This window comes from Cryptomeria japonica, chromosome 2 (genome assembly GCF_030272615.1).
Source record: "Cryptomeria japonica chromosome 2, Sugi_1.0, whole genome shotgun sequence".
Lineage (NCBI taxonomy): Eukaryota > Viridiplantae > Streptophyta > Pinopsida > Cupressales > Cupressaceae > Cryptomeria > Cryptomeria japonica.
The window spans coordinates 139,033,346-139,048,549 of NC_081406.1; positions in this window are offsets into that span (position 1 = coordinate 139,033,346).

Here is a 15,204-nt window from a genome sequence, read left to right on the forward strand (position 1 = left end):
GTCAATCCGTACTGTCGTTTTAGAGCCAGAATAGACACATCCAATTTGAAGCTCCTCTTTCTATTTTGATTGATAGCACAATTTCTTGGGGAGTTGGGTGGTGAGGTATTGTTGGTAAATAGATTTGTCTTTCCTTATTTGTTTAAATCTTAAAGCACTACGGGTCATAGAAAGGCAGACAAATTTTTACCAAACAGTTGGAAAATCATTGAATCGATTAACCTCTGAATTAAGGTACACCTCCCTCTAGTAAATATTCGTTCGGCTCCAAATTACATACAATCAATAGAATGCTTTTCACCAGAAAGCAATTAAAGGCAATTGCATACACCAGTCAATACAAAATGAATGCAAGCACCGATCCATATATAACTTTTTATATAAAGCCGACAGACTTTATACGAACACTAAAACAAAATGAAAAGCTTATAAAGATGAAATTTGCCAATAGTTTTCTGCACACATAGAAAGTATAACAGCCCCTTCTTCGAAATAGATTTACATAGAAATCAAACTTCAAATATCAAACACATAGATTTGAAACTGAAAATAGCTTTTAACAAGATTTTGCATTCATCGATGGTCATCCACTTTCTACATACACAAAATGTTTTTAGCCAATCTTAAAGATAGTCTTTTCAAAAACTTAGTGAACCCGATCAAAGTCATTACAAAACATATTTATAGGTCCCCAGACGCAATAGTTCCTTTTTACCAAAGTAAAATAAACTCGTAAGAGTTAATAGAAAGCAACCCTAACTGTATAACCGAAACTAAGGAAAATAACTAGACTCGCTGGCAAACAACTGCCAGCAATGCTAATCATGTCGTCTGCTCAATTCCAGTGTGATCGCTTGGGTTGGTGTCTTGAACGGACACCATCACCGCCTTCACCGCGCTCCACTCTCGATGCACTTTTGAAAACTTCTGGATTACAGTTACGTGTGGCAAACTGATATGAATTACTCTCTACTTCCAGAGCTCCTTCTTTCTCTTCACCATCTACACTTTATCTCTGTGGGAATCCAGGGGATTGAGACAAATAGTGAGCATCGATTCCACCTTAGAGATCTTCGTAAAGTCTTCCATAGGCAAGGATTTCTCCATCTTGATTTGTCTGATGTGGCTACTAAACTGGTTAATCATCTCCGTGGTGTCTTCCAGGGTTTCGCTGTCTTCTTTAAATAATTGGACATCCACGCAATGTAAATCCTTCTGCATGGTCACCCTTAAGGCCGTTAATTCGCCACGCAAACTGGCTGACTCATTATAACCCTGTTCAATAATTTGGTTGTGCCACTCAATACTCTCCTTACAAATAAACATTACATCCTCATTTAATCCCGACACTTGATTCTTAGCAAGAAAGTTCATTAGACCATAACACTGAATATCACGCATCTGTTTTGAAATCACAGCCCACTTAGATTTCTCCTTCTGCCACGATACCAAGTCGGAGTCCAATGCTTTGGTGACCTCATTGGCTTCTTTGAAAATCTGGACCAAAGCCGTTATGTAATTAGTTGCCTGATGCATGATCGAGGTGAGCCACTCTAAGAAAACCTCAGCAATCATCCTGTTTCGTTGAACTTCATCGAAGAATTTTTGATTGCTAGGTGATTTTGGACTAAATGGTCCTGAATGTTGGGACAATGGTAATGGGCTATTCTGCAAAGCATGAATATACTGGGCCATTTGTGTTAAACTTTGTTTCAACTCGACCTTGTCTCTCTTGTCCTTCCAAGTATGGGAGATAATTTGTTTAGTTGAAGTTTCCAGATGCTTCACATCTACGGCTCTGGTTCCAACCCCCAAATCAATTCGTTCAATAGTGTAGTCTACTTTTGAAGCTGTGGCAACATCTTTGTTGGACTCGGGTCTAGCAATGTCTGCAGTCCAATGCTTCGTGCTCTCGTCAAAATCAATCATAGCCTCTATTTTTAACTTTTTGGGCTTTGTGGACCTTCCTAGACATTTACTCACAGCATCCTCCATTGATACTGAAATAGGAATCACATTCCTTTTCCTGGTGATTGAATCACTTAACCATTTTGGTGCTAGAGTCAGTTCATTTGAAGGCATGGGTGGAAATCCTGCTGAGGATGGTGGTGTGGCATGGTCTATATAAGACTGGATTTCGAGTGTCCCTGGGTCCTGGAAAATAGTATCCATGTTGATTAAAACCTTGTCTACTTCGGAAACAGGGGATGTCATCTTGCACAATGTTTCTTCTACATCCAAATCCAGAATGAGATGAGAAGCCGACAGTTGGAAACTCTTCTTGGACCTTGAACTGGTCACTCAACCAACAATAGAAAGCTCAACCCCGATGCCAAGTTTCTCTTCTTTAATCCTTGTCTATCCTTTTCCTGCATCAGAAACGGGAATGTTAGTCAAAACAGAAGTTTTACTTGCGGTACTCCTCTTTCCACTTTTGCTTCTTGGACTGGTTGCTCATGTCAGATGAAATCGGCAACTCCTAAGCCAATTTTCCATCCTGTGCATTACATTGAAGGTGTGTGTCGGAATACTATCCCCCATCTTCTTGCTCCAATCCACTTCTGGAAGAGGTTCATCATGGACCCGCTTCATAAACTCTGAATCAAGTATGTCTTCATCATTGGTGGTGACACCTGAGGTATCCATTGGCAATTTCATGTCATGGATTTGTTTCAAAGTTAATCTGGACCAACTCCTCCTCCGTACTTCAAATTCATCTTGGCAACCCTCCCAATAATCCTCCAATTGAGGAACATGTTGATCAAGTACCATCTTTTTCACATACTAAGCAATAAAACCTTTACTATCAAAGTTATCCCTTTTCACAAAGGTCTTCAAATGAAACCTTTTAAATTCCAGTTCAAGATTTAGTGCATCAGAGACTGACCTACAACTATAATGGCCTAAATCAATGGGAAAAATCCCACTTCTGTCAAAGTCCTCACCATAATCTTTTGCGACATAAGCAAACTGTCTAGAAACTTCGATCAAAATGCAGGAGTCTGAAACGTACCTGGGTAGTCTAAAGGGTTCACCCTTAAATCCTCCAACTCTTAGGTAAGTGAAGTGGTTGAACTCTATAAAGAAACTGCCATATATGTTAACAAGCTCCACTGCTTCTGCAGACAATCTTCTATGCAAATTACCCTGTAATTCAAAGGTCAGCCTTCCAACGAAAACATCATTCCAACGAAGATAATCATCAACATGCCCTTTCAAAGTCAGACTAGGATGATACTCATAAATTCTCATTCCTTGAACCCATTTTACATAAGACAACCCAGGGCATTCTCTCACACAGGCAAGCATAGATAACAGATAGGATGACATATAAAAATTAGGCATTCCCAGATAATTACTCAAACCTTCATGTAACCTTTCTGCAATGACAGTTCCCCAGTCGATGAACCGAATTCTATCCAAAGTGACCTGGATGAAGAAATACATCCAGTCCTCCCAGTAAAAAGAGTGGGAATTACCCTTTACCCTGCTCAATAGTATTACCAAGTCTCGGATTGCAGGAATTAAATGTTCACGGGTTAGAGGTCTCGGCAGCCTCGAGCCCCCTTTTTGGAATTTTAGGAGCCAATTTCGTGCAATAACAGTTCTATAATACTGTTTTTTCTCAGAGAAAACTCCGTAGGATTTACCAATGGTCCAATCTTCATAGGGTTCCCGGTGTGGAATACCCATGGCTACCATTACTGTCAGCCTATCAATGGACAACAAGACTTCACCATCGTTTTTCCTTATGCATCTATTACCCTTGTCATAATGATTCATACATTCTAAGACTAACTCAGGGCAAGGAGCAACTGTGGGAAAGGCGGTTGCTTCTACTAATCTGCTCTGTGCTACATCTCTCATCATGGGGTCTGCAACTGAATTCCTTATTCTTTCTAAAAAAACATCTAAACCCAGCTGAACTAACATTGTATCACTTAACTCTGGTAAAGAGCTTACAAGGGAAGACAAGCTCATCAATTTGGGAAAAATAGGTCTCATGTTTAGTTCGTGGTTTTCCCCAATTAATTCCAGGCAAAGAAGGAAAGTGGAAACAAAAACAAGCAGCTAACAGAATACCCAGATCTTTTAAAACAAACTGCAGTAATTTAGAAAGTTGTTGAACATACCTTCCTCTGTACTCTGTAAACCCCTATCACAGCCTATTTCTCCCGCTTTGAAAACTCCTTCTCAAAATCTTCTCAAGAAAATAATAATCCCAATGAGACAACTACTCAGTTTTAAAGCCGGGAAAATCTTACCCATCATTACTAAAAGCTGCCTTCATTACTCCTTGTTCGTGTGACCTTACTTTGAAATGATTGCGCTGAAGTATGCCTTAAATGTTAAGTCACTTCACTTCTAACACAACAGATCCTCACACATACTCACCATAAATGGCAGTTTTCAAATCATTGAAGAAAGAATATTCCTCCCCTCAGTGGTCGTTTATCATGTTCTAAAAGTCCACGTTGTCACCACGTGGCAAGTCATATGTCTTTCAAGAAGCCTATACATAAAACTTTGACCCTTGCGAAACCATCGCAACACAACACAAACATGACAAATCTTGAACTTTGAACCTTGAACCAAAAAGGTTCATGTTCAAGGTTCAGAGAATGCAAAATGCCGACAAGGACTAGCAAGACTAAAAATCACGCAGGAGGAAAAACATTCAAAACAATGCCCGTTGAACTTTGAACCTTGAACCAAAAAGGTTCAAGTTCAAGGTTCAAGTTCAACACAGTGAAACTTAACAATGACCGAATTACATGGGCAAAATTTTAAACAAATTTCTTGACCAATGAATTAGACAAGCATTACTTCAAACAAGGACGCATATGGAATGAAAATTTTATATGGACCCAACAGGTATTTTGTGAATCTTAAGAGTTCAGTGTGTGTTGTTCAATTGTAATTTTAGTTGTTATTAGCAATCATAGCATGTTATAGGTATGTCGAAAAGGTTTGAAAGGTCAATTAAAAAATAAAATTATCCGTTTTTACATTAATGCAATACATGAGGTCAATTGGTAGGTCACTTAGCAAATGATGTTATTTGTACAACAAAGGTCTCAATGGAGAATTGATAGCTTCAAATCAACAATGCATCCATTACATGGATCCAAACATGGCTGGAACAAAACCTCTAAGTAAGGAAGATAATTAGACTCCATTACCAATAGGTTCATGTTATGTTTGTAATAGGGAGAGGGAGAGATAGAGATAGAAAGAAGGAGAAAAAACGGGGTACGAGAGGTGAGAGAGGGGGGGAGGAAAAGCAATATGAAGATAGAGATAGTTTAAGTCCTAGAAGTGTGAAAAATTATACAATACATTCTATGTTAAATCTTGTTTGAGCTCTCACTTAATATATCTTTAGATATTTGAGTATATTAGATTCTAGATTACATATGTTTTAAACAATATTTAGTGGCATTAATTTTAAGGAATGCATATATTTCCTATCTTAAATTCATGTGAAATCTATTTTTTATCTACTTATTAGAGGTATCAAGTTCTTGTTATCAAATGCTAATATAAAGTGACAAACCATAGGAGTTTTAATTATATGAAGATTATAGCTTGATGAAGATCTATTATTTATTTTTATTTCTCTTTAATTTTGGCATGTTTATTACCTTTAGGACCACTTTTAGCTATGCAGAGCTATATTTGTAGAAAAGTAGCCTACTTTTGTTGATTACTGTCTTAGTTACTATAATTTAATTATGAGTTGTACCTTCTTGTCTAGGTTAACATACATCTTCAAGCCTAGAAATTATCTTCTCTATGAATATGGGGCATGCAATTTGAGTGTCAATAGGAAGCATGAATTGATGATATCGATCAAGGGCCATGGGAATCCATAATATCAAAATAGAGCTCAATTTATGTGTATAGAAAGTAGGGTTCATATGATTGTGCAAAAATGTCTCACAAGTATAATAAGTGTAAATGAGCGATATAAAAATGGTCTAATTATAAATATATATTTAAATATTAAGACCAATATAATAGCAGGTATAATGTAGAAGATATGAAGATATATATATATATATATATATATATATATATATATATATATATATATATATATATATATATATATATATATATATATATATATATATATATATATATATATATATATATATATATATACACCAAATCGTATGAGAAAGATAAATAAATGAAAAACAATTATGTAAATGAGAACTATATATATAAAAAAATAAGATCTAATATTAGAAAATTATAAATTTAAAAACCCTAAGGTAATGCAAAACCCTAATAAGAAGGTTGCAATATGTAAGATTAGATAGATTCACTAAAATATAAAGGAAAATTGATTGCAAAATCTTAATTTAATTAATTATTTTTAATAGAATTTAATTGATTATTTTAAATGCAAGTCAATATTCAATAAAATTGTAGAACATTTTTATTTATTCTAACAATCTTTTTACTTTTATTAAAGAAAATAAAAGAATAAATCCAATACAAATAATAGTATTCATTCAAATTAGAATGAAAATTTAATTAAAATATTAAATGTAAATTACATATATCTAAATAGTGTATCCATTTTTTGAAAACCAGATGTAATAAGAAAACATCTTATTATTAAATAAAATTAGTAAAATAATATTAAAATCATTTATAAGATCAATTTTGGTTGATTGATATTATTTAATTTAGTAAAAAATATGAATTAAATATAAAAATGAACATCATACACTTGAAAATTCCACAACCAATAAAAATAATATAATTTTTTTTGTAAGATGTATGTACATATTTAATTTACATCAAGATTTCAAATGGTACTAATGTACTTCAAAATAAAATGCATCCCCATCAATATTTAAGAACTATTTAGATTTTGTGATCATAGGGGAAGAGCATCAGTTACCACCCATGTTCCAATTACCATTCACTCCTTGCTCACCCAACCCCCCAATTACTAACTTTAATTAAATGAAACAAATGATAACTACAAGCCCATTAAAAAATTCCACATGTACCACTAGCAAAAAAAATTGGATTTTAATTGGAGGAGTTGTGCAGCTTTATTGGTACCTATAGCAGACGACTACTAGTGCATTTGTGCATAAGTATTGGCCATTTTTGAGGTGGTTGTAGTGTATGGTTATTGGGGCATCTTTAAGTAGGTATCGAGTGACACTTTGAAATGACCACTTTTTGACTCTTGTATGCATAACAGATCCCACAAAATGCATTGTTAGTACCCAAAAGCCAAAACAATAGTTATAAGCAATTAAGTTGCATATGGAGACAAAAAAAAAAATCATCGAAATCTAATGCACCATTTAGGATCTTTGGGTGCTCAAACTTAGCTATAACAACTATTGGTACACTTCATTTCAAGCATCCTCTTTATGCTTCTTACCATAATATCTGAAATTTATCTTTACAAATAGGCGATTGCACCCAAACCAAAAACACTAAGAGTAGAATGACTTTTTATTAAGGAATAGATTCTTCAACTAATTGTACATCTACACTTAAGGGCTTTCAGTTTGTTAAAAAATTATCCAGACATGTAACTCATTAATTATTTAACAAAAATAAACCAGTAAAAATCACTATGTACTATACATGTTGCAATATTGTAAAGTAGGTCTATCTCTCACATAATTACAAACAAATATTTTTCATACCCAACAACAAGTTGTATGCTACTCAATTGTTATTAGTACATTGGCATTCAACAATAAAATCCATTACATAATCTTGTTTTTCTTAAGAGGCATACCCTCATAGGAATTTTTTTATAAATGGGCTAAAATAAATTGGTAAAATACAGGTTGGGAGATCAAGGCTCTAAGGGAATTAGGTTAAGGTTGTGTTTTTTGTAAATTTAGAGCAGCTGAACATGACCAAGCAGTGTTGTTGTCTGGTACTAGGGTAATTTGTACAAGCTTGGACCTTATATTTTCATCTCAAGGGCTCATCTAGGTCACGTTAATGTGGGTTGAACTCCCTTTTGTGAATCTTGTCTTTAGGCATTTCTTGTGAGAAATAGTTTCCCAACTTGGAAGAGTCATCTAGTGCAAACATAGTGAAGACATGTTCTCAAGTTTAAGGTTTCATCCAAGAGTCTGTGTAGAGATGGATCTAAACAATCGGCTACCTAAAAATATCAAACTAACAGACCTTGGGTTTGAGTTTAACCAACCTTTAGTATACTTAAATAAACCCAATGTTTGCTTCCATTATTGTCAAGAGGGACATCTGATAAGAGATTGTCCAATCAGGAAAAAAAGAAGTTACGCACTCCCCGACACATTTTCCTCCCAGACAACAAATGATCAAAACTTAGTCCCAGACTTCTGCTATGCCTAATGATGCTATGCCTTCTACAAAAGGCAGCTCATCTTCCCTCTGATGCACAAAATAATAACAATTATTCTGTCAATCCTGAATCATCCTTCAAAGATGTTGTTATGCCAGATGGTTGGAAACTAGTAAGGAAAAGAAAAGAACCTTCTAGTCCTGTGCAAAATTCATATTTTGTTTCCCATTATTCTCATATGTCTTCACCTCAAAATATAAGGAGCACAGATCATACTTCTTCCCCTCCTCTAGTTGTAAGGTAGTAATCTTAGGGTGATCCCATAATATCGGGTTACACTTTTTGATGTGTCCTATTTTTTGTTGAAATCATACATTTTTTAGAAAATATAATGATTTGAGCCTTGAGAGGTCCCATTTGAAGTAATTAATTGAAGAGAGTTACATCAAAGCCTATTAGATCAAAATCTCTTAGATGGAACCTCTCTAGTCTTAAATCATACCTACAATGGAGTCTCTTTCACACCTATCAAAATACTAATAAAAAAACACTTTTACATTAACTTTTGGGGAATCAAATGAATTCATTTCAAAAGTTATGTTTTTTAAGTATGTAATCCTTATTATAAGCTTTCCAATTAGTATAATTTTTATTTTATTTAATTTTATTAATATATTTATGTTTTATTTTATGAATGTAGGTTTTTTCATCAAACATTAAGGATTGTTTTTCACACATGTGGAAAGATTGAAAAATAGTGGAAAAAAATTGTAAAAAATATCGTTTCCCTAGGTATTAATATCCTCATTTCAACACAAAAGGAAGTTAATTCAAATGCCTACAAAAAAAGTTGTGCATTAGGGAATACACCTTTGTCCAAATTACAATTACTCAGAATTTAAAAACTAACTAGAAAAACACATGTAACAAAAAATTCTGAAAAAATATCCATCCACTAGATATTGGTGTGATAAATCCATACTTTAAAAATTAGAATTTCCTTCTTGCTATAAAAAATCTTATGCATTATAGAATAAATGCTACTTATTAAAAATGTTAATTTTTGAAAATATTAAGTCATTTAAAGTTACATAACAATTTAGTCAAATCATTTATAATTATTTAAAATATATATATTTAGAATCTATATGAAAAATCTCATAAATCAGTAGTTTGCTTCATCTTCAAATTCTTAATGGTCTAGTTGCTATAAGTGTTAGAGAGTAAAGATCTGGTGCAAAATGTTGATTTCAGTGTCAGGTTTGGCCAGAAAGTGTAACCCATTGTTATGGGATCACCCCTTAATTTTTACCCCCCTCAAAGGATCCAAGGTCTCCTAAACATTCTATCTTTCTTGCAAACCATTATAATGTATTGCCACAAGAGGAAATCCCTTTTGATTCCTCTTTACCATGACTTTCAAAATTATGTCTTGGAATGTAAGAGGTATTTCTCTCCCTTAGTGTAAATATGGAGTTAAGGATGCCATTCCCAAGCGAAAGCAAGAATTGTGTTTCTTCAAGAGGTTAAACCTAACGGCCTTTGTATTGCTTCTTCTCTATCCCACATATGGAGAAACACTATGTTCTTTTCTGTGACAATTAGAGAAGGTAAGATGGTGGTCATTGGGTTGGCTTTGTGAATATATAAGTCTATCATTGATAAAGGGGAGGATCCTTCACACAATAATGTGTGGGTCCTTACTTTTATCCATGGCCAACCTATTGGTTTTTTCTTAGTCTATGCACCAAATATTGCGAAAGAAAGAAGTGAGCAGTGGGAGTGGATGTCTAAAAACCTTCCCAATGTTGATTGGGTGATAGGGGATGATTTTAATATGGTGGAATATCCAAATGATTGAAGTTGGTCTAGTCACTTTAAGTTGAGAAAATGAGAGTTTGAGAAATGGTTGTATTGTTCTCACACTATGGGAGTAATAGACCCTATCCATAATAAATATTCGTCATAATTATGAGTAGTCCACTTGGTCTAATTATAAATTTGGGGATGAAATGAAACTTAGTAGGCTTGATAGGTTTTATTTATCCCCTAATAATCAATTAGCTCATGATTCCACTAGCCATTGTGTTAAAGTAGATTATTCTACCACACTTTCAATCACTTCCCTATCTTGTTTTATGTTACAAGGGTTCAAAAGGATATGTTGGATGCTAAATTACCATATAAACTTAATACTTCCCATTTAAAGAATACTTCATATGCGGTTGCTCTTGCTAACCTCTGGAATTCCATCCATAAGTCTATGGAAGGAGAGTCCTATAAAGAATGGTGGCATCTTGCTATTTCTTAGTGTGCTAATTTTTTGCATGGTTATGGTAAGAGATTAGCATAGCAAAGAAAGCACAAGGAAAAATCTCTTCAAGGGAAATTATAACATACTAGAAAGTTGTTGAATGCAAATCCTAATAATATCAATCTGTCTTTATCTCTTGTTGCCTTAGAATCCCAACTTTGTAAACTTGACATCTATAGGGAGACGTGTTAAAATAAGGGTTGATCTTAATTGGGTTAAGGAAGGAAACACAGGTTCTAAATACTTGTTCAATTTTCTAAACTACAAACATAAAAAGGAGTATATTGTGGTGATTCAAGATTATTTAGGTTCTATTATGAAGAGATTAAAGACAAGTATTTGAGAAATTTTATGAGAGCCTTTTCACAAAAGAGGCACATTGGCAAGACATTCAATACTTACTTGAAAACATTATTAAAGACCATATCTCCAAGAAGGTAAACATGGAATATAGTCAATCTTTAGATCATGAACTATCGATGGAGTTAGAATAAGTTGTTTTTTCAATGATTCATAACAAGAGCCCCAAGATTGATGGCCTTTCTATTGAGTTTTGTCAAATAATGTGGCCACACAATAAAGAAAACTTTTTTTGGTTTATTTGGAAGCTCTAGAGCAAGTTTCTTTAGGGCTTAATATTAATAAAGACTTAATTAAATTCCTTCCTAAGGGAAAAAATGAAGATGTTATCTCTAAATGGCATCCCATTACATTGCTTAATAAGTCTTACAAAATTATTGTTAAGGAATTAACTACTAGAATCAAACCTATCACAAAAATGATAATAAGGCCTTAACAAACTAGGTTTGTTGTTGGCAGTTTTATTTTAATAAGATAATCTTATGTTGTCTTGGGAAACCATTGAGTGGGGTTGGAAATCAAGGCATAATGCTCTCATTGTTAAGTTTCACTTTGACAAAGCTTACAATAGAACGCATTGGAGCTTCATTCTTAAGATGTTATAATGGTTGGGTTTTAGACCTAAAATACACAAACATGCTCAAATGTTATTTAATAATGCTAATGTATGACTGATAATTAACAAGTCATTAACATATACATTTACTCCATGCAATGATCTATTAAGCAAGGTTGACCTTTGTCACCCTTCCTCTATGTGCTGGCTACAAATGTTGTTAGTTATCTGATGCAAAAATATAATCAACTGAACTTGATTGAGGTGTTTTCATCCTCAATGATGCAATTGTTCTCATTTCCCATTTCGCTAATGATAGTATGTTATTCATTCAAAATAATGAGAAGGAAATTAAAAATGTGATGGAGGTCTTAAATATTTATTGTTTTATTTATGGTTCAAAGTTGACACATCATAAAACTAAATTTCTCATGGTGCAAACTAATCTAATTCCTTGTTGGATACCTTAGAAATAATGGAAACAAATTAAACATGTTTGTTAAATATCTCATGGATTGTAGAAACTTGATGTCTGTTAAATTAAACATGGTTAGATTACTCACTCTTTGAGTATTCCTTTCAAGCTTGGAGTTTCTCTTGCTGATATGTTGAACCGGTTTCTTATTAAACTGAAAAACAAACTTTGTACTTGGGAACTAACAAGATTGTCATTAGTTGGTAAGATTCAAGTGGTGAATCGTATTTATATGGCATCTCATGTTTATTATTCGTCATGTTGGATGCCCTCTTAAAAAGGCTATGAAGACTTGATTAAAATAATCTGTCACTTTTTATGGTCTAATTGGAATGGTGATGCTAGTTTTAAATCCACTTCATGGCTACATTGCATTCAACTAAAAGCTAAAGGTGGATTGGGCCTTGTGGATCCAAAAACTCAAGGTGGGTGTTTATCAGCAAAACAAATTGCTAGAGTTACGTCTAGTGATGAACCATGAAAGATTTTGGTGTGGTATCATATTATTATGGCTTCTATCAAGAGGAAATGGCACAATGTTAATTGGTTTAACAAATTTTTGTTTGCTCCATTTTTTAAGATAGAAGTTTATTTTCCACTTCAACTCATATGGAAAACATGGCAACAAGCTTGTAAATGCTTGAATTGGAAAAGTTTATCAGGTTACAAGGTTTCAGCTTCAGAACCTCTTCCATTTGGTGGAACAAATCAGTTCAATATCAAGGCCAACCCTTGGCAATTGCCTTTCCAAGACAAGCTCTTTATTTGTTTAATAAAGGGGTTTAATAGTTTGGGAACATATGGGATTTCAACAATTTAGACTGGGCAACTCAGTAATTCATTAAAAACAAGTTTGGCATAAATAACAGGTCTAAAGGGTTCATTATTTTTGTTAGATCATTGGTGCCTATAACTTAACTATAAGAATTTGCACTCCATTTCATTGTAACTTTTTTAAAGTTTGGTTATGGCTATCCAAATTCAATTCTCTTGCTTCCCAATGAATAAGATTAATTTGAATCTCCTTCCTTCTATGCAATGAATCCTAGATTGAATCTCAAGTGGAAAAGTAGATTTAAATAAAAATAATGGAGGAATTTGAGTGCTCAAGTTTGGAAGTCAAAAGCTAAAGCTGATGCTTAGATTTTGCCTTAGAAACTCTTGTGCACTGCAAATTGCCTGTGGGTGGAAGATTGAAATATATAAAGGTCCAGCCACTTGATTGCCCTTTTTGTCAACGCAATGAAAGTCTGAAACATGTCTTTTGGGGCTATCTATAGGCTAAAAATAAATGGAATAGAGTTTTCAAACATCTCCCTACTATGTTTTACTATGTTTTACCATGTTTTACGTCGGAAGGAAGCCAATTTGGAGTTGGGCTACATAATAATTTTGTTGTAGGCATTATGAGACAAACTATTTTGCTTAGTATATGGAAGAATAGATGTTTGGCAATTTTTTCAAAGCAAGTTATTCATTAAGAAGCACAAATGCATAAGTTTTACTCTAACATTATTTTCCAAATTGTCTATTTATGTTCTCATATGTTGGGGGTACCCAAAGAGATGGCGAAGATTAGTAAGCATTTGGATGCCATTAAATACCAAGCTCTTCAACTTCAAGTGAATGAAACTATGTGTTCCACACAATTGCAATGCTTAAAGTTTAATTTGCTTCATTATAATGCTATGGTGAATGTTTCCAATCTATTGTTTGTAGTATGATTTTGGGGTTGTTGTAATGCTATAGTTTTATTCATGTTTTTATTATGTTGTTTGGGTTTGGTTTGTTGACAATTACAATACTTAAAGTTTAATTTGCTTCATTGTAATGCTATGGTGAATGTTTCCAATCTATTGTTTGTAGTATGATTTTGGGGTTGTTGTAATGCTATAGTTTTATTCATGTTTTTATTATGTTGCTTGGGTTTGGTTTGTTGTTTTGATTTTCTTATTTCCTTGGCAACCTATTTGTTGATCTTTCATTTGTATCTATTTTCCTTTGCTTCAATAAAAAATGTTATCATTATAGATGCAAGACTTATGTTGCTTGGGTTTGGTTTGTTGTTTTGATTTTCTTATTTCCTTGGCAACCTATTTGTTGATCTTTCATTTGTATCTATTTTCCTTTGCTTCAATAAAAAATGTTATCATTATAGATGCAAGACTTATTAGCATTTATTTCTTTCCAATATTCACATGTGTTCATTTATTTATTTGCATTGTATTTGTCATGCACGTTTTCTACCATTACCTACAAAGTTGCATGCCCAAACCAAAAACAAGATATTCCCAAGTAGAATTAACTCAACCCTTTATCATGCTTTTAGGAAAGAATCTACCCACAACATACATAATGAATATAAAACTCTCAAAGGCACTTAAATGCACTATCATAAAAAGGCAAAACAACATCAAGAATATATTATTTACCTCATGAATCACTTTTAATATAACCTTGCAAGGTTGTTACAGTGGTCCCATTGTCATATATATTTGAACTAATAATACCGACAAAAAACTAGAGTGTTGCTAAAGCTGATTATCATTTTTATAAAGAAAAATATAAAACCAAACTAAACCAAGATCTTAATAAAATGCCCCATCTCATGCCTAAATTTTAATCTTTAATGTAAGATCATTAATTTAAAATTATATACTATTAGCTTTTGAATTTAATAAAAGATTAAACAAAGTTTTGTTCTGCATAATTTTGGTTTTGATCATGTGAGATTTTCTTTTGATGTTTTTTTTATCAAATCCCACGATCATGAGAAAGAAAGCAAACAAAAGAAATATAAGATTGTTATATCAGAGCAAATAAGATAAAAGAGGAGGATGCTATTGGGTGAACAGAACTTATTCCTAAAAAATTCTTGCCGTGTTAAGAGCTGGATAAACAGATATTTCTATTCCTTCAGCTCTCTATCATTCTCTATCATTCTGATGATAGATGATCCACCAGCATGATGGATCACAAAGTGTGATTCCAAAAATTGATTAAAAAATACAAACAATCTCTTCCACAAACAGTAACAAGTAATTTCTTCCCCTCTTTAGAGGTGGGACACCTAGTATAGGTACAAATAATAAATAATCAAGATCTTTCAGTGGTTTTCAGTTTGCTAGGTGACTTGTACAACTTAATTCCACATCCCCAAGATTCTTGTACGAACA